Raw genomic sequence first — 21,311 nt, forward strand, 5'->3', positions numbered from 1 at the left:
CTCTTTCTTAACTTTTCTCGTCTTGCTCCCTCGTTTTGTTGCATCTCCTTCATAGCAGCCCTCTCTTATCTCCGCCCATCCTCCCTTCTCTTCTACATTCGGTTCATACATTACACACTATATAATGATTTCCCCCAATGATAGGAGAGAGGGACAGGACAGATAGTGTATCATGTTACACCTCAGTATTTTTATCATCAGGTTGCAGCAGCTGGTAAACTGTTCTTATCCCAGTGGGCTCACTTTGTAGCGCTACAAGGTTTGCAGTCAAAATATTTTATTCAGTAGGAAAAGAAGTTAAATGCTTCCTTCCTTAAAGAGCACTTGTATAGTGATTCATTATTCTCTGATGTCTGCAGGACAAGAGCCTATGGGCCTGATTTACTAAGATCTCAAATAAAGGGTACTAAATTGCATATTTTTTCCAAAAGTTTGCACATTTATTTTGTCCCCGTTTTGTGGGTGATTTACTAAGAGTAATTGCGTCATTAAAATCAGGTGCAAATCGCTGTATTTAAAAGAGGGGTTTGCGCGTGTTAAAGTGATTCCAGCTGCCCCCTAACAGAACGACCGCAAAAGGAGGAAGAAAATCTGATCCGATGGAAATTAATAAATATAAGAACAAAACGCTATATACGAGATTATCACTTAGGAAATCAATGTTGTGGGAAAAATAAAAAGATTAAGAGATTAAATTATTAGATGGCAAGATATTAGGTGAAAGAAATGGTTTACAATAAAACATCGGCAAATAAAAAAGAGGAGGGACGGTGGATGAGATCCTGTAACAAACACCGATCAGCAGGTCCAGCTCTACAGGTGAATTAGTTTCATTCAGTGCCTCGCGAGTGCTCGTGAACCTTATGAAGCTACCTGTCAATTCTGCGGGACACATTTAGGACCTGTGACAGCTCACCTTGAACAACAGGACTGGGCAGGATATCCAAGCAGCGATACGCTGGAACGACCCAGAGGCAGGACAATGCTGAGTCGTAAGACGTTTTTTAATTGCTGGTATTTCATGGCTCCTCCTTGTTATTGGCTGTCAATCATCATTCAGTTCATTCAATAACTCAGAAATGTCATCGCTGGAGAGACTATAATGTCTTAATAATGTCTGCGTCTGTCATCTCCAAAAATGTTTCCACGGATGTAAAACCTCGTTCTCTACGTATTCTTTGGTTTCTCTGCGTCTTCTTCTCACCACAATAAGATCATCCGTCTCTCCTGATGTACATCTGATTAATACGTTCCTTTCAGTTGCACTAAAATACACACAATCACTTCTCCTATTTCTACTTTCATGTTTAGTAAATATCATTGCGGGTGCTAAATTGTTCTATTTGCATTTCCCCTCACAGTATTTTGCACCTTCAAGTAGAAACACCAAATATTACATATGCATGAGGGCAAACATGCAAAATGGACAACGTGTGTTAAATTGCGCATTTGAAAGACGCAATCCTCACTGCACGTTGTTAGTAGATCTGTTTGGATATTTTTTTGCGGGTGGTGTAAAGTTTGCATGTGATTTTACACTCGCAAACCTTTAGTAAATCAGCCCCTAAGGGTTAGTTACAAACTTAAACCTGTGTGTTTTTAATTCAGGAGAATTACATTTTAGGAGCGTCTTCAAGACAAAATTCAGAAAAACAAAGTAAAGTATGTCATGCTTGAGTGTAAAACTGACTAAAAACATTTTGTGGTTGTACAAATTGGCACTACTCTTGACTTTAACATGGCTTTCTGTAAGAGATTAACCCAGCTGGTACTGTATATTGTAAATGTGGGTTCAAAATAATCCATTTCAGCTTCCTTTTAAATGTACTTCCTCTGTTGGATAATTTTACCTCCATCCACCACTTCCCTCTTTCCTCTCTCAGACCAGTTGTTTCATGAGGTCTTGTTTCATATGAGCCGAGGTCTGTCGTCATCTCTCCCCTCCAGTTCAACCTTTCCTCCCATCAGTCTCTCCCATATCTATTCGTCCCTTTTTCATTTCCCCATACATTTGGAACGCGTCAGTCCCCATCACGTCTCATCACTTCTTCCCCTCGTTTTCTTTAAGTCCCTGAGCGACACATCAGATACTCAGCCAGTCACTTTTTTCCAGTTTTCCCTTTCTCCCTTGTGTCCTTCCATCCTTCCTTCTCTGATGGAACTGTGTGACACTGATCCACCACTGACCACGGTTGAAATTGAATTTGGGTGTTAATTTGACATTTCCTTGGTATATGTGCTTGGGGGACAAGTCCTTTATTTTACACGTATGGTACTGTGCAGACATTTTAGATGTTCAGATTTTTATCCATCATGCATTGCCATCAGGGAGGCATCTTATTGGTCCCAAATTCATTCTGCAGCATGGCAATAACCTCAAACATTGCAGCTAGAGTCATAAAGACCCATCTTCAACAAGATGAAGAACAATGAGTCCTCCAACAGATGGTAACCATGTCTTTTCCAACAGTTCTCTGGCCAAGATAGACGGGAACGATAACGAAATGACTGTGTGTCTAATACAGTGAGACACACATTAGGTTCTAAAATGCCCCTAGAAACTCTGATAGCCTGTTTGAGAGGCAGGCAGAATTATTGGTGCACTGAAGTTTCCAAATGCATATTTTAATATTGGGTCGTTATTGGCTTCCAAACTAGAGTAGTTGTGATGACACAAAAACACACTTCTTGATACACACCCTACAGAAAAAAAGATACATTTTCCGATTTCAACAAACACATTTTGAAAACAGGCTTTAAAAAAACCCAAAATCTATTTAACCTGTGAACAGTGCCTTCCTTAAAGGGTTTAATTAGACAGATCAATCCTACTTGATCCCATTTTGGTGACTTCCCCACTTGGCTTTTGGAAACTAATATATACCTTTTAGAAGACTTACTGCACTGGGCTCCAGTTTTATTCCATTTGTCAATATGTTCACCCTTACCAATTATCTATATTTTGCTTAATTTGTCATGAGGTAAGGGGGTTATATATTTAACACTCTTCACCAGCATTTATGGTTTTTATTCTGTTTTCATCATGATACATTTTATATTTTCCTGGCTCCAGAAGCAAATGTGCATTAACTTATCGATGTCTCCAAAATAAGACTGAAATGTTGTCAGTGTGACCCACAGTGAGTGGAATCCTGTGTTTGTCCAAAGGAAACAACTCGAATAAAGCGTTGATTAAGACTATATTTCAATAACTTTCAGCTGTCCGACGAATCTTGATTACTTCTTCTTCTTTCGGTCTGTGTGCATTGAGTAGCTCCATCAAGACAATCTAAAATTTGAATCATACTTTTTGAGTTCAGGGGCAAAAATTACACCCTACAATAACCTAAAAGTCTCAAACCTTATTTTAGTATCCAATTCCTGTTAAGACCCAAAATCTTCATTTGATTAAAAATTTGAGATCTCTTTGAGATAGTTTTTTTTTTTTTTCCTGTCATCATTATGTACAAAGCAGCTTTGCTCTTTCGATGTCCCTGACTACTGCTCCATCATTTTTTTTGTGGTGTTTTTATTCTTGCCTCTTTCTCTTTTGGCCTCAGCAGCCGATTATGGCAAGCCCCCACCACTTAATTAGCCAAGGAGTCCTGTAGGATACATTTACATTTCAAACACTATTGAAGAAAAGGGCAAGAGACAAGCAGTGGAAGAGAAAGGGAAATAAATACAAAAGAAAGGAGAGCCTGTAAGACAAAAAGTTTGAAAACAGGAGGAGGCAGAGATTGCGTGGGAGAGAACAAGTAATGGGCTTGGGAGGCCAAAAATGCACCGTAGACTGGGGGAAAAAAATGGAAATTAGGATGGAGTGTTGCGGAAAGAATGGATGGCTCAGGGAGTGGGACAGAGAAGAGTGAAGGGGGAAGAAAAGCTGTAAATTGTCTGGAAGAGAGAACGGCTGGATGAGCAACTACACAAACTGTAAAAAAAAAACCACAAGTTTCCCAACTGGTGAGGGCCAAGAACATCTTAAAACCAAAATACAATCCTTGTGAAGTCATGACCTGTACCACACGTTACTAAGTTCAGTGGTTCTGTAATGGACACTGCCAAAACAAGAATGGTCTCCATCCAGGGTAGATACAGTATGTACCTGAATGTACCCTATGTAGACATTGATGGAAGACTGCTGCCGATGCACAAGGTTGACACACCACCCGTGTATACCATAGACTGTATGGACTTAAGTCTCTGAGTCTGAAAAGTAAAGCAATACAGAAGTGAACAAAAGTGCAAAATGACCTAGGGCCACTAGGGCCTCATCTATTTCAATTCCCTCCTTCTAATCAGTGTTCTAGTTTTCCGTCTGAAAGTGCTTCCATAACTAATTACATATTAGGTCTTGAAGGTTGCCGATGTAGGTTTATAACTATTGTGTCATCAGATCTTTTTAGGAGTGAGATCGACCCCTCGCTCCTCCCCAGCTCCCCCCTCTTATCCAAATACAATCACTTCTGTCTCAACAAAATCAAGATTATAACAGTCAAAATTTTAGACTCGAGGCTTTAAAATTGGTGGTTCACAATCCAATGGGTGACATCATGGTGGCTTGCCACTTGATGTAGACATGGAGTTGGACTAAATGTTGTAAATTATGTTCATTTTTCCTTACAATGCAAAGTGCCATTTCTTTTGCCAGCTTTTAACCGGCTCATTAATCAGGTGTCAAGCATGTTAAATCTGCTAGGCTCAATTACCCACACAGAGATCCATACAGGTGATTGTAATCTTCATAAAAGTGGTAACATTTGGAGCCCTGATTTTATGGAGTAAATGTTACAAAGTTTGAAACATTATACAATCAAACGTGATTACTTTTTTAAAAGGAACAGTCAGAATAACCGATTACTACTTTGTGCTACAATAATTCTTTGCTGATTTTGTAAAGGTTTGTGTAAATTATCAGCATGTTTACCCAAACCTACCATTGCTGCCGACTGCATTTTGAGTCAGCTGAGTCTTTGGCCAGGTCAGCTGCTGTGACATCATTTGCTGCTGCTAGTTGTGTAAAGGTCATTAAGTTCCCTTACATTCAATATGCTTAAAACATATACTACTATGGTAATGTGGTCTTCTTTCTTAATGATGTATTTATTCATAAATGATCAAAAAGTTTTGCAAAAATGTAATTGTTTGTATTTTGTAACACTAAATCAAGTCCAAAATTCTTCTTATTTTGTAAATTATTTTGAGTTTCTAATTTCCCAACATAAAATGTATTTGTTATGCTGTGTGGGATATGACATATTGTATGACCTCCCCTAACAGCATCCACAATCATGGCTTGGACTTGGCGTGGTTTCTGGGTATGGATCAGACCGTGCATAATATGGACTCAACTCCTGCCAATTAGCTAACTTACTCATCTGCAAAGTAAAAATGTGACACAATTGTTTATGTCAATTAAGAGCCACTTTACTCAAAATCCCCATCAAAGAAAGAAGCTGCTGGTGCTGCAATACTGGCTGCCACAAGATGTCAAAGTTGACCTAATGCTTCTTTAATAAGTGTCCTCTTTGGCTAAACTAAATCCAACAGCAGCTCTCAAAATGATGTTTAATTACAGACCCGGGCAGCAGGCCAGGCTTACATTAAGGAAATTCAAGGAGTGTTATTGAAATAATCAAGTAAAATGAGCTTATAATACTAATTATTAGGCACTTTTCTAAAATAAAGTTTCAGTGCAAACTACACCAAAGCTTTGTGAATAAATTGAATTAAAAAAAGAACAAAAAGGAAGGAATGTAGCTAGGAATGCAAAAACAAATGTTTGGATGGATGTATCAGTGTGTGTATGTGCTTACCTGTGTGCTCAGATGCACCTGGGTATGACAGCATTTGGTAACACCTCGACTTGACCAAGTAATGAGCACCTGCAGAGAAAGTAATAATTGGTGAGGTGGGAGTTGAAATAGATTACAAACAGCGCTGGATGACTCCTTCTTTGGTTTGGACATAAATATTGGGGCACTGAAAAGCATGTGCATTCATCACAAAACTATGAACTTAAAAGTTGGACTTTAGACTTTATGTTAGCACACACTATAGTGATGTATGTTTTCTTCCTTCTTTATAGATGGGTAGGGACGGGCACTGCAGATGTAGAGAACAATAATGGATGGTTGTCTATCAGCCATCTGTTGCTGGAGTTATCAGGGGAGGCAGCCAAAAGGCCGGCCAGAGAAATGGCTTAAACACTACAAGTTCAAAAACTCCCATCAGTCATGGTCCAAACACATATTATCCTGTTACCCAAATGGAATTAATGCTCTAAAAGATTTGCATAAAAATATAAATTTCCCCACTTTATCAGTGATTAATAATTCCATTTTGATATTAATACCCAGTTTTGCGCAGGGGAAATATCCACAGACTCTGATGTGTTTCATCTTTATGAGCAACAGCAGTTAACTTGGAATAACGAAGATGAGAGTGTAAAAGTTGTTTAATTGAGCATCTCTATAACTGTACTTTGGGCCACTGCCCAACTGTCCACAGGTTGAATATCAGCTGGATACGTTAAGGCACTACAAGGAAAGTAATAACAACCAGTCTTCCTTTCCTCAACTCCATGGAACTGCTTGTTAGCAAATGATGGAAAGCTACTGTTTCACTGGGCAGCTCCCACATACATGTGTTTGGCAACATTTATTTCGAGGCCAAAGTGGTTTTAAGTTCCCTTTTGTGTTTCTTTTCTATCTCGATTGAAACATATTCGGTCTTGTGTGAAGAAAAAATAAATAAATAAAAAAGTGTAACCACTACAAACGCTTGAGGTTTAGTCAAGTTCTTGTTCCTTTTTCCTTCCAGTGTGGATCTGGGTAAATTATGGTCTTAAAACCAAACCACAGCGTGGAATAGACCCGTCAGACCAGTAGCAGATATCATGTCAATGTCACGTTTTGCCTCACCTATGCATGAAAAGTAAAGTTCCTTAGGTTTAGGACATGGAAACCACATGATTAGGTTTTGGAAAAAGTCAGTGCTGGGGTTGAAATAAGTCATTTTGCATAAGAAACTTAATGTACATCATGTGAGTTACTTAACATATGTTGCATAAGTTACATCGGCTAATGTGAAGTATTTAACTCACATTACTTGAACGAAATCAACTTTGACTTTTGCTTTCTTTGTCCAGGTGCAAGCCCTGGGTTTGTTCAATGCAACCACCCGAACCTCCTCCCACTTTGTCTTTAATCACTGTTTGTACTTTATCACATGACCTCCTTCTCTCACTCTGTTCATGCATGCATGTACTTCCCACGCCTTGGTGAGGCTAAACGTGACTCTGACATGGTATCCTGTAGTGGAATGACAGGTGTATTACATATCTTTTCTGTCCATGTTTTCTTAGGATATGCAGCAGTCATACAAAAGATAAAGATATTTGGAAGAAAGGAAATGAAGGCTGATATTAGACTGCAAGCAAATCACGCTCACAAAGCAAGGTCAGCCAGCAGAGGGTAAACTAAAATGTGGACTGCTGCTGATTTTCATCTGTCTCCTTTGGTGTTCTTACTAACCTAAAAAAATGTGGTTGTAAGTCAATAATGCTTAGCTCAAGTTACAAGAAAGAGAATCAGATTGACTTTGACTCCCCCTCACTGTGAAAATGTCAAAGCAGGCAGAATGACAGGTTAACAAACCCCTGCCCAATAAATGAGTGACTTGTGAGTCCATATGACCTTTGTTTACAGGCCTTTCTTTTCTTCCACAAAACCACACCAGCACATTGCCGGTACTTCTTACTCTATCAATCTAAATTATACCCTCAAAACGACAAACATTGTTTTTGCCAATATGACTTGACCGGTTACACAAAAAACAACCATGCCACACATTTCCACCTTTCAACCTCTGTTTAAACCTGCTCAAATGAAAAATATACTTTACTGTCTTTGCCAACACTTCCATAATCTGTTCGAACAACAATTTAACAGGTTTATTATGGGGCCTGACTGATTTTCGCCTCTCATTTTCCGTAAAGCAATAAATCCTCAAAAAGAAGGGTAATTTCAGCAATGATGTGTAATGTTTTTTTTTAACAGCTCACAAAGATTTGGCATCATTCCTGTTATTTTGTGCTATGCCTTTTTTGCTATGCAAAACAGAAAAACTGTTTTGCAAAGAGACCTGACGAAGAAGGCACCAATGAGAAGTTGTAGACAAAAAAGTTTAAAAAAAAATATATAAAAAAAAAGTTAAAACAAAAAACAACACTAACAAACAGATGACAAATTAATAAAGACAAAGGCTGAAAGTAGGATAAAAAAAAAATTTTTAAAAACATATCGAGACATTTACCACCGACTTTTTTAATGGTCTTGAATTCTGCTAAAGATACCCAATTCATACATTTGATCTCTTTTTGCACACTGTTTGGATGGAGAACATGAAGGGATTATTTGATCTGCTCTGATGGCCAATCATCTGAGGAATGCAAAGCACAATAATGTGTGGAAGCTTTAAATCTGTTACAAATTGCAAAACCCTGGAATATGTCCAACGTGTGGCAACACTGCTGGAATGGGCCTTGTTCAGACTGCCCGCCTGTATCTATTTTTCGTCAAAAATAGATTTGGGCAAAAACCGCATGAAATGCGATTTTTGCAAATCGCATCCGAATACATTTGGAGGTGGTTTGAAATGTGATTCCAATCCGATTTCTACGGATGTGCCTCAGAATGGACGCTCTAGTGGTTCAGAACAAATTTATTGTGCTGGTGAAACACAATGACGTCATTTGTGACAAAGTGAGCGGGGTCTATGCTACCACTAGGAGGTGTTAGAGAATGTCGAGTTTGGTGCTTTTGATGAAGGACAAGAACAACAGTCCAATGAACGATGCCAAAATTCATTTTCTGCTCGCACTTTAGGGGGAGGTTTCCATGTTGTAAAGCTGTATCACAAGCAAAGCTACGTACACGAATGTAGTTACCACAGCAATCCATGCACCAAATCGGATATGCTTACTTGCAAATAAGAGTGTGGACAGTCTGTCATTGAATTGAAGGACAACTTTGAAGAGGAGGGTGGCCAGATTTAAACCCGTTGTTGGTTGTAACTTTTAGATTGCACCTTGTAAAGGGACAAACAACCCAATACAGTCAGATTAAGCGATCAAAGTGCAATGAATTATTGCTGTGTCTTTGTCGAGAAACTGACAACTCTACCTGTGACCCGGACCAATCATTGTTCCAAATTTCCTGTGTCATCTGGGAGGAGGGTCGAGAAGTTGTTAATCATGGCTATTACTCACCAAGCTGCTGAAGTTCCTCCACTATTTCTCACCAACATTTAGCTTTTTTTTACTGTCATGGTATTTTCAAGGAAGCGTCAAAAAGGCAGGGTTGTTGTTGCCACAGCTCAACCAACCGTTCCTCTTCTCTTTGCCGTGTTTATCAATCACGCCATAAAACATTCTGTCATCTTATTGGTCAATGTCAAGCAACACGTCATAGGATATGTCAAACTAAGTACATAACAACCAAAAACCTCTGACGTGCTAGACTTTTCGCCGCGGTGTCGTGCGTTGTCCCAGACGCTGCATCTGTTCTTCAATAATGTCACACTACAGGGCCCATTCATTGTTCCCAATGTTCATATTTGGGGCCAACGCTACAAATTTATCTCGGATGACTAAGTTGTGTGAAACTGGGTTGAATTTGTTTAGTCTGAGCCCTGCTTTAGTTACAGTCCAAAATAACTTGGAGGTTTTCGGTATCAGTATGCCTGTTTATCACTCGTCTGTGTAATTTGTCCCATTAGGATTCTGTCCCTGTAATCCCAAACTGTCGTCACAGGTGGATTCTTCCTTCCACTTTTCACACAGAAACAAGATAAGAAGTTTGGGAGTGCTTCATCTCTGTTTTCAAACCCTCTCCTGGCTCCTAAGTGCTCAGTGAACAATCAAGATTCTTTGCTGATAGCATCATTCCACCCTGGATTTATCTTGATTACAATCCAAAAGCTTGTTTTTCTAATGGGAGTTGGAATTAATTTGTATCCTCCTGTAGAGTGAAGCAAAGAGAAGCAGTGCAGGTTGGCTGGCTGTGAATGAAAAAAAAAAAAAAAAAAAAATCTTCTGAGACAGAGATGGGGGAAGATGGTGACTCGAAGAGAAAACCACAGAGACCAAAACGGAAAACAGAAAGCGTTTGAGATGGGTGACAGAGATTAGAGGGGAACAATCACAGCGGCAGGCTGAGCAAGGAGCCATGTTTTAAATTGTGTTACTGATTTTTCTTGTTCCCTCCATTTTGCTTTCTCCCTTTGCTGTGATGAATGTTGTCTTGCTGCATGAGTTGCCCTTCAAATGCTTCACATAAAGACTCTTTTGATCATATCTGATGGAGCAGCTTTCTCTCCACCTATACCTCTGCCATTATATCTCCCTCTCATGTGCTTCTCGCTGTCTCTCTCTCATTAAACATCTTTCCCACTCAGCCTTTATCACTTTTCTCCTCATATTTCTTTTTTTCGCCAATTTGCCGTCTCTCCACCTGCCTCCCCTCCACCATCTTGTTTTCTTCCCTTACTGCCTCTCTGCTTCTCTCTCTCCATCTCTGCCTACCACTTTGTGTCAATTCAATTTGACTCAATACAGTTTGCGCGACTAAATGTAATGTTTGATGAAAAGTAAATCCTATAACAATCTGTGACTGTGTTTCTTTGTGTAGCTCAGATCTCCTGTACTGACATTGCAGGAGATGCTTATGTTCAACAGCCATTGTACAAGATCATGTATTCAAACTCAGAAAGATAGTAATATATTACAAATATAGAACCTAAACTGAAATAACATGGGGTTATTTGTTATTCCAGTTTCTCATTAGATCTACTGTAGAATGTTTTCTTTTACTTATTCGATTTAAAGTAATAATTTAAAAGACTATCATTTAAATAAATATCTGTTTAGTAACTATCTGTCGCTGAGTGAGGCATGTGGCCACTGATGAAAGCTTTTTTATTTGTAGTATTACAAACTGAATGAACTTGATTTTTGTGGTGACATTCACAGGTAAAATCACCAGCAGCTTTAGTGACACGTTTTCCATCACCGAGCACTGGTTGTTCCTCCAGAGAGGGGAGGTGGAGATAATGAAACAGACTTTAACTCACTTGTGTGTAAGGCGGGGTAACTGCCAACTGACCGATGTCACACAGGTGACACTGTTTGGATCTCTGGGAAGTGAAGTCCAAAAACACAGCTGCAATTACTGCTTACTGCCGTAGGTGTCACCAAAGAGAAAGAAATGAAGATTTTTGAGATTCTTGCTTTATGTGCATCTCTCCTTCATCTTCATCTGTCTCCACCCCCTTTTGATCTCATTTTGAAATGCATTAAGATACTTTGTATTTGAAGCATAAACATGTTGTACCAATTGCACAAGTAAACATCTTATCTTTTCATCTCTTGATCAGTCTCTAATACATCTTCCTCAGCTCTCTATTCCATCAGACAGGCTCACAAACCAGCTTCATGACTACCTCCAGGGTTAAATGTGAGGGTAACACATTTTTGTTAGGGCCATGTACATTATTAAAGAAGTTGACAGGTCTAGTATTACACCAGAATATTGCCAGTGAGTGATTTGAAAGTGTTGGTTTTTACTGGACAATAAAAAACAGAAAGAAAAAAAAAAAAGGTTAAAACCCACTGATTTTTTTTTTTTTTTTTTTTTTTTTTTTTTTTTAATGTATTTTAAGGTTTATCTTTGATCGTGAGGCCAAAATGATATCAAATACCATTTGCACTTGTCATTTTGTTTACCTTTTGTCCCTTACATAAACCTTTGCTAGAACATGTTCATGTATGACCTCTGGATCCAGAGACAAGCTGTTTTTTTTAATTTTTTTAAATTTTTTATTATAGAATCTAATCACAGGCTGATTTACATCTGGGATCCTATAGGTGAACTAAACCAGCATCCCTCTGGATCTTCAACAAGGACATTCAACTCTCGATTCAACTGCTCTATGCTAGGAAAGTATACGGCCATAAATGGTGCACCATCTGTTTGCTTTTACCGATCAGAACAACTGCAGAGACATTCTTGGGCAGATCAAAGGCCAATGACACCTACCAGGTTTCACCAGGCTGACAAATAGACACATGAACTGAACAAGCTGTGGCCACTAGCAGTAAAACCCAGTGCATTGCATCAACAATCTAATCCCAATAACATCCGCTTACATAAACAATGAGCTACGTTGTGAAGATAGATATATAGATAGATAGGTAGGTAGATAGATAGATAGATAGATAGATAGATAGATAGATAGATAGATAGATAGATAGATAGATAGATAGATAGATAGATAGATAGATAGATAGATAGATAGATAGATAGATAGATAGATAGATAGATAGATAGATTTTATTGATCCCACAAGGGGACATTTTTAAAGGAAACACTTCATCACTCATTTGTGAATGGGAGATACATATCTATAAGACAACTACTCCTCTGGAACAATGATTAGTCAATATATTAAACCACTCATCGCAGTGAAGAACCAAAAATCTTTAAACCTGGTATTTTATGCTAGTTAGTAAATGCTTGCAAAGAGTTTTACCACTACCATAAATACCCCACATTTTTCTTATCCAATATACCGTGGTTTGTATGCTGCTATAGAGGACCATAAACAGAAAAATATATGTTTCAGTGGAATAAAATAACAAAACGAGCATTACAGTGGCTTCACATGCTAACATATAGGACAGATACAGACTTGTGGAAGCCTGACTTGCCTTAAAACAGAAAAGCATGAACAATAAAAACATCAGACTATAGATAAGTCAGTTAACTCAATAACCAGTTTGAATGTAATGTGATACTTGGCCAGTCTAGTGAGTTTCAAACACCATAATTCTTAACATATCACAGGATTGTTTTCTTGTTCGATAATAAATGGTTAAACAAATAGTTTAACACAATAATGTCAAGCATTTTTTTTCCACTTTTAATTAGCATTAGCTATGTATAATCACAGACATGTAGTGTTAGTTTTGGAGTAGTTGGTTTTCAGTGCCTTGCTTAAGGGGATCTTAGTGTCTACCACATGCCAAGATAGATTTTCCCCACCAGCAGTCACAATCCCACATCTTAACTCCACCACACAAATCCTTGCAGCGAGGTGGTTTTCTCTGGACAGAAGCAATATGTGTTCCTCTGTAGGAACAGATGTCTTCGGTGCTTTGGGTGAATTGGCCCACGATGCACTGTGTAATAGCAGCCATTTTCAGATGGAAAGTTTCTAAAAAAAACCCACAAAGGCAAGCTGGCTGCTGTGAGATGTGAACTGACTCTTTAACCTACCACCATCTGTCACTGCCTGGATCAGCAGAACAAGTGACATCTTGGCCTCGTAAACACTCTGATTATGCTCTCTGTAATTAATGATAGCAACGCTTTAATGATGGCCAAAATAAATGGCCCGTGATAGTGAGCCAGTGAAGTCACAAGAGAGTCTAACGTTTAAAAAGGGCGCAAACAACTGAGTACAGGCTAAACAAAGTAAACATGGATAAGTCCTTTTCCATGATCATGCTCTGTTGCATCCAACAGTGTAGCATTTCTGATAACATGCTATTATTTAATACCTCTGTGAATCTCATGCCTCTTGAGCCCTCACACAGTCCTGCACCACTTTGCTTCAGAAAAAAGCATCCAACCTAATGGTAAACCCTCCTCTTTCTTTTATATGTGTCACAATACAGTGCTGCTCTGATGACGCATCATAATAAACTGTGCAGGACTCTATATCTTTTCCTATTGTTTCAAGTCCGAACACTATTGACTGCCACTGATGGAAAGTGAAATTCTGGAACTATTTGGTAACCTTTTTGTGAATGAACAGAGCACAACAGGCAGTATTAGATGTCCATTTTAAGGCCATGAATTATGCTAACGGTAAAATCCCAGCAGTGTACACCTACTTATGAACATTACTATTACATTCATTTGAAAGAGCTGATAAAAGGTTTTTGATATTCTGTGAACTGAAAAAACAGTACTGGAAACATTACTGCTGGGCAGGAAAAAACAAAAACAGAGCTGCCTTAACAAATATTGTATGTAGAAAAGTAGGAAAACCAGATACAAACTGTGTCAAATGAAAATTCAACAAGACGTCTACATGTTCATACCGGGCTGTGTGTAAAATGATGTCACCGATCAGCCCACACCCTGTGAGTCACGGACCCACAGGTTAATAAGACCCTAGTGAGACTCTGGATCAGTGATTTCCCTCTAAACTGTAAACTGAACATGTGATTGAGCGAGGGTGAGGGCAAGGTCTTCGAACAAGATGCAAGGACCAGTTCATTCAGATGTTGATAAGATCTGTTTGATGAAATGGGAACCAGTGACCCAGTGAAAACATCACTGATGGACGGATCAATACCCAGCGTGACACTTTTAAGCGGTCTGTAATATGTTGTACCCGCCAGTTTAACCTATCCACCTCCATTCTATATGTCATCCATTCACGCCCCTCGTTCTCCTTCATCTTCTCCATCTTAATGCTCCTTTCATCCCCGCTCTATGTCACATTTTACTTCCATCTCAACTCACTCTCAATGACTTCTTTCCTTTTATTTCAACTATTTAGATCTTTTCATGTTCTCTAGCATCTATTAGTCCACCTCATCCCTTTGTCCTCTCCCCATCTCCTCTATATCCTCCCTTCCTCCATCCATCCTTCAATAAGGCACAACCTCCACCCTGTTCTTACCCCATCCCCTCTGGAGTCGTGACTGAACACCCTCCCTGCAGCTCCCCCACCCCTTTACCAGAACACGACTGGCATGACTCTCCGTCCAGAGGGAGCCGGCTAAGAGTCTTCAGGCCATATGCTACGAGCAGGAGGAGGGAGGAAGAGGGGGGCCAGCAATGTAGGAAAGAAGGATTGCGGGATGAAAGAGGAAAGACGGTAGAGGAAGTACCTGTATGCTACCAAGAGGAAGGATAGATAGAGGTAAAGTGAGGAGAGAGGATAAGAAAAAAAAAAAAAGATTTTCAACAATGCCAATTTTTGTGAAAAGGTAATAAAATGTGAGAAAAAGAAAGAAGGATGATGAAGGGAAACATCCAGCTCTTTGAGGAGCAAGTAAATAAATGAAGGGTGAGGGAAATGAACACTGTGATCAGAGAGGGAGGGAGGCCCATACTGGGATTGGACAATGGAGCCGAAGAGCAGGAGGGAAATAAAAGGAGGGTGAGAGAAAGGGAGGAAAACAAAGGGGGACACCTGGATCTACTATTAATGATAGTCCTTCATTTGCCAGTCGGCAATTCACCTTGGTGCTTTGGTCTTTTGGAATCACAAGAGACGATTGGTGGGAGGTAAGAAATGTAATAACACACACACACACACACACACACACACACAGTACATGAACACCAAAATGTACTCACTAAATAGTGAGTCCTCAGTCAGGTCAGATCACGCAACAAGGGCAGAGGTGCATCTGTTCAAACATTCTTTTTCTCAGCGTTTCTCCTTCTTGCCATGCTATCTTTATCCTGAAATTTTTATTTTATTTTTCAAGATGGATACATGTTCATTCATGCTGAAAGAAATGCGAAGAGAAAAGGGAAAAAAAAGCCTTCCACACTGCAGAGCTTCTTTGTGAAAACCTAACAGTTTATCAGTGTAAGTTGTCATAGTAGATGACAACCTTGTGTTAAAACACAACTCTTTTGCACTCTTTGTTTAGGTTTCAGGTCCATTGGTGAAATCTCACTTGTGTACATGCCAGTTGTCATAAAAAAAGGTGTCGTGGTGATTTTGATCAAGCAACATAACTTTTAATACTTACTCACAAAGGTTATAGCCTACTCCTGCTCTGTGCACATCACTGTGCTGTGCTGTTTGCACTGAAATGCTCTTTGTATGTGCCACTTAAAACGAATCTGCTCGTAGGGGTATTTTTTTTCTTTTCTTTTTTCTTTAAAGGTACCTTATTGGTCCCCGTGGGGAAAATTGACCCATCTTACACCCTCACTAGGAGCAGTGGGTTACCACACATTACACCGTGCAGAGACCAACTCCACTTCATCCCCCTAGTCATTAATTAACTGCATACACTGGAGATATGGAGGCCTTGTAAGATCTACTTTTAGATGTCAAGAAACATTACAAAATATGTATGCTGCCGTTGTGATCTAGATCCTGAATAACATCAAATAATAGAATCTACTGACACTCAGCAGCATTGATGTTGTATCAGGAAAAGTACATTAAAAAGAAAATCTCACATACAACTCTTCTGCAAGTGAAAGTCATAGATAAAGCTATATCTATATTTTCATTTAGTTCAAATTATATGTCACTTCGGCTGTTTAACACACTAACACACCATTGTTACACATAATTTGTGGGAAAATCAATCTGATCAGTGTTGGCCTGTTGTAGAAAGACTTGTCTTTCATGTATCTAAGTCATTAGTTCTGCTGGGCTGCTAACAGGGCACAACAAGTCACAACAACATGAGCATTTGAACACGCACATCTACATTCACGCTTCATACATGAAGAGTGTAGATGCATGTAACAAACAAAATGTATGAGTCATTACTCTCAAACACATGCATAAACATGTGCACATACTTGCTGCCAACACCAACATGCAGTGTAACCACACATAGTGGCCTTGTTGCCTGGTAACAACTTACTTTTACAAAAATAATTTCTATGAACAAAGTGATGAGATGTGGGGATTGCAAAGACAAAGAAAGGAGGAGAAAGAGGGTGGGATGAGGAGATAAAAGAAAAATATTTAAAAATGAGACGGCAGCAAATGAGTAGAATGCAAATGATGGGCTGAAATATGAAAATAATCTGGAGCGAGCATTCAAAAGTTAAACTCATTACGGTGACAGAAAAACAGACAGAGGAAAAGAAAGAGGAGTGTCTGCTGTCTGACTGGTGATGTAGAAAGTCGTTTTTAGCTCCGGATCTATTCTCATCATGAAAATATGTCTAACAAAGAACTACAACACTTTCAGATGGTCTAATGTGTGTTGGGATGCATAAACTTGTTTGAATTATCATCTAGTCTAGATGTAGGTGATACACAGATACACAAAGACGTCTCAATCATTTTAGTTGAGATTTATTTTCCATTTACACAGATTCATTTCATATTTAATCACAGGATAACTACTTTGAAATATTTAAGTGGGTTCTCAGATTTTATATGATTGGATGTTTTTACTCTCAAGGTCTCAAATAGATTTTCAAAAAGGTATAAATGCAATAAAAAGCACAGTCAAACACAAACATATGTTATACCGACAAGACTAGTCTGTTAAATGTGTCTTAAATAATGTTTTGGCAGCTGTGTAGAGCTTTGCCACTCTCCCAATACATTTTGACATTATGGGTAACGTCTACACCCTAAACACATGAGACAAAGCAAGTATCCCCACAGAGAAACATGCATGTACACAAACACACATCAGACCAATTTAAATGGATCAAAATGAATCAACACACAATCATGTTGAGGATCAGACTCATTATTTGACTGTACAAACATTTAACATTCCGCTTTAATCCTGGCCTTTAAATGCACACACAAACATCGACTAGGTATTCTGTATCTATACATTCCGAGTCTACACTGTTAGAAAGTAATTCTCCGGAGACAAACTGGTCGCCCGAGGAGCAGGTAGCCTCTCCGCAGCCCACGGGCCATTTCCTCCATGACCTTGTTCTCCTCAGGGCCAGAGCGCTTTGATTAGGTCAGAGCTTCCAGTCTCACTAATTGGCTATTTGGCACGACAGATGACTTTTAATTTATTTGGACGGGTGATAATTGGACGTCTTTGGGAAGAAACAGCTCACAAACTCAACAAGGAATACTAGAGGGAAAAGAACAATGAGTGAGAATAATAATTAAGGGGATGGTGTTACTCTAAAGGGCACCGGTTTGATTCCACAGGCCGGCTGGAGGATGTGTACAGGGAGTGAAAGCAGTAACTACAATCTTTCTTTTAACACTCGAGTTTAAAGTGCCAATAAGTAAAACCTTTAAGATGCAAACTTTTAAACTTTTCCAATGCAATTTTCTTGTGTTAACACATTTAAATATAACAGTGATCTATTCATAATTTTTTTCAGCATTATCTGTACTAAGATACCCCAACAAGGAACAGTATGCTCTCAGGATTTTCACAGGCTTTAACTGACAGCAACAGACCGAGGAAAGGTTCAGACAGCATGACAATTCCCAAAGAAACAAAAGTATCTCAGCAAAGAAAATATTTAGAAACACCTACTAAACATCCTGCTGATAATCATAAGATCACATTCTATATTGAAATGAAAATAGAACAAAGACAACATATCAAATGTGAAACAGAAATTGTATTGTTTTATGAAAAATATGTGCTCATTTTGAATTTGATGTCAGCTACATATAAAAAAGTTGGGACAGGGTCATGTTTACCACTTTTGTGCATCACCTCTTATTTTAACAACACTCTAAACATTTGGTAACTGAAGACCAGTTGCTGGAGTTATGAAAGTGAAATGTCCCATTCTTGCCTAATATAGGATTTTAGCTGCTCAACAGTTCAGGGTCTCTTTTGTCATATTTTTTGTTTCATGATGTGCCAAAAGTCTTCAATGAATGACAAGTCGAGACTGAAGGCAGGACAGTTTAGCACCTGTACTCTTCCATCACAGAGCCATGCTGTTGAAATACATCCACAATACAGTTTGGCATTGATTTGCTAAAATAAGCGCGGTCTACCCTGAAAAAGACGTTGTCTGGATGGCAAACCAGTTGCATCCCCGTAATATCACATATGCTGGCTTTTGAACCCTGTGCTGATAACAAGCTGGGTGGCCCCTCTCTTCTTGAGCACAGAGGACGCAGTATCTATGATTGTCTGATTGTGTCAGACAACAGGACAGTTTTCCACTTTACCTCAGTCCATCTTAAATGAGTGTGGAGCCAGTAAAGGTGGAGGTGTTTCTTATTCATGTTCATGTCAGGTTTCCTCTTTGCATGGTTGAGTTTTAACCAACATTTGTGGATGCCGCGATGAACTTTGTTCACAGACAATGGTTTACGGAAGTGTTCCTGAGTTCTTCTGTTCTATTTTCAATTTAATTCAAAAATGTTTGGAAAAGGGGTTACAGACTTTTGGAATATGTTGTTTATTTTTGTTTAATAACATATAATACATGTCTGAGGGATAGTAATGAATTACATGTACAATATATATATTTACAATATTCTGTATATATAAAAGCAAAAATCTATTTAAAAAGGAGTTATGCAGAATGTATCTGGTTAATGTTTACCATCAAGTATGTTTGTACTTCAAATTTTCAATAAAAAAACAAAACGAAAGGATGCAGAAGGAGGCCACCCATTTCTATAATTGTAGATGCTAATCCGAGACTGATATAAGTATATTCTGTACAATTGTTCACAGCTGCACGGATAATGATATGTTTTACTAAAAATAAACATTTCCTTTTAACTTGAGTGATAATGATGCAGGATTTATATAATGCTTCCTCTTCTTTTGTCTCCTGTTTCTCAGCTTTTGTAAAACTGTATGCCAAAACAAATTGAAACCAATCAAGCGATGAAGGGAACACTGGTAACCACAGGGGGGGATAAAACAGGAAACAAAAAGCCAAGGGTAAATTACCTCTTTAAATTCAATGTGAGCACCAGCCTCTGATTTATATTATATTTACATTCAAGTCATTAAGCAGGCACTGGTATCTAATGTAGAGCAGCTTACAATAAGGGCAGCCAAAGAATTATTTTAAATTATTTCACGATCAACATTACCAGGAATCATTTGTGAGAAGTGCAAGGGTCAGAAACACACAAAAAAAGGGCTCCTGTTTAGCTAGTATATACACACATGTACTGTAAATGATCATTGTAATAGAGATGTGTTAATAATGGAAGATCCAGTGGTAAGGTCTTTATACGTACAGCAGGATTTTTCCTGCAAATGAACTCTTTCACATCAAAGACGAACTTTCGCGAGCCTAAAAGTGACAATCAGTATTTTTGCGACAGGTTCGATCTTTCTAGCATTTCATCCGTGGAAGGAAATCATCCAACCAATCAGAACGCTGGTTGGGGAAACGTAACACTGCTGCAGGCAAATGTCAAAACACAGATGTCTGAACTTAAATGTGATTGACTCTTTCATACATGTATCTCAAAGCCCAGCTCTGTTTGACAAATGCATCAAGAATTTTAAACTGTAAAGAAAATGTCAGGAAATAAATGAGAGGAGCTCGATAAAGAAGATGGTGGGTGTACAGTCCATGGTCTGAAGAATCGTGTCTCCTGAACTAAGCAGTGAAACTCAGTGTTCTCGCCTTCTCAGGATAGGATGTAACCAAAGGAATGAGAACCAGCTCATCATCACTTAGCAACTCCATTGTATTTGTGTAAAGCTTGCATAAATATGATGTGTTTAATGTGAATGTTAATGTTGCATTACATTTTTCTTTTCTTTTTTTCACTTTTGTATTGTTGATTTCTGCTACCCTTTACGTGTAAACACTTTAAGTACTATAACCTTTTGTAAGAAAGAATACAAAGGAATGAAATCTGGAAAGTAATGAAATGTTTTAATGTAATGCTCTTCCATACAGACTGATTCTCAATTACTATAATCTCCAATGAAAACTTGTTTACACCATCCGCATCTTAAAGGCTTTCAAATGCTAGCCCTGTGCGTTGAGCTTGATTTTTAGAAATTTGAATTTCAAATACTGATCTGTGTCTGTTAATGTGGATTGCGGATTGAAAGGAGTCGAGGAGTTGAGGGGGTTTGTGCACCTGATAAGGATGTCTTCTGGATGCCTGGAGGCTGCATATCCCATCGGGCTTGGGAACACATCTCGATCCCCCTAGAAAGCCTGCTGCAACTACAAGGAGGGCCTGGTTAAGCATCAGAAATTGAATGTATGGATGGATAGAGGTTTGTGATGTTATTCAACAGAACTGTGGTCCCGAGTTGATTCAGTGAGAACAAAATCCAACTCCAACTACAGCTGATGAATGATGAATCATGTTTGGAAAACTTAATATGGAAATGATGTAGTAATGCTTACATGAGACTTTTCTCCTCTATAACCTCTAAATATTATAACACCACACATAGAGCACACCATGCAATATGGACGGCAAAAAATGAATAATGCAGTGACCAAAAAACAAAAAAGGGTTTTATTTAAAAGCTTGGGGTAAACAAACCAACTATAAAAATACAATAAAGTAAATATTTGCTTTGCTTT

At 38.6% G+C, this 21,311-nt stretch overlaps 1 protein-coding gene across 1 annotated transcript in view; it reads right to left on the minus strand.

The window, feature by feature from the left end:
* LOC138208602 (protein phosphatase 1 regulatory subunit 29-like) overlaps positions 1–21,311 on the minus strand; it is a 238,361-nt gene that overhangs the window by 100,527 nt on the left and 116,523 nt on the right. Inside the window, exon 3 of the mRNA XM_069166606.1 lies at positions 5,820–5,888. The gene's annotated coding sequence lies outside the window, so the exon portion shown is untranslated. The remainder of the gene's footprint in view (positions 1–5,819; positions 5,889–21,311) is intronic.

Source organism: Embiotoca jacksoni, unplaced genomic scaffold (assembly GCF_022577435.1).
Source record: "Embiotoca jacksoni isolate LCO1_2020_lvr unplaced genomic scaffold, fEmbJac1.0.p SCAF_4, whole genome shotgun sequence".
Taxonomy (NCBI): domain Eukaryota; kingdom Metazoa; phylum Chordata; class Actinopteri; family Embiotocidae; genus Embiotoca; species Embiotoca jacksoni.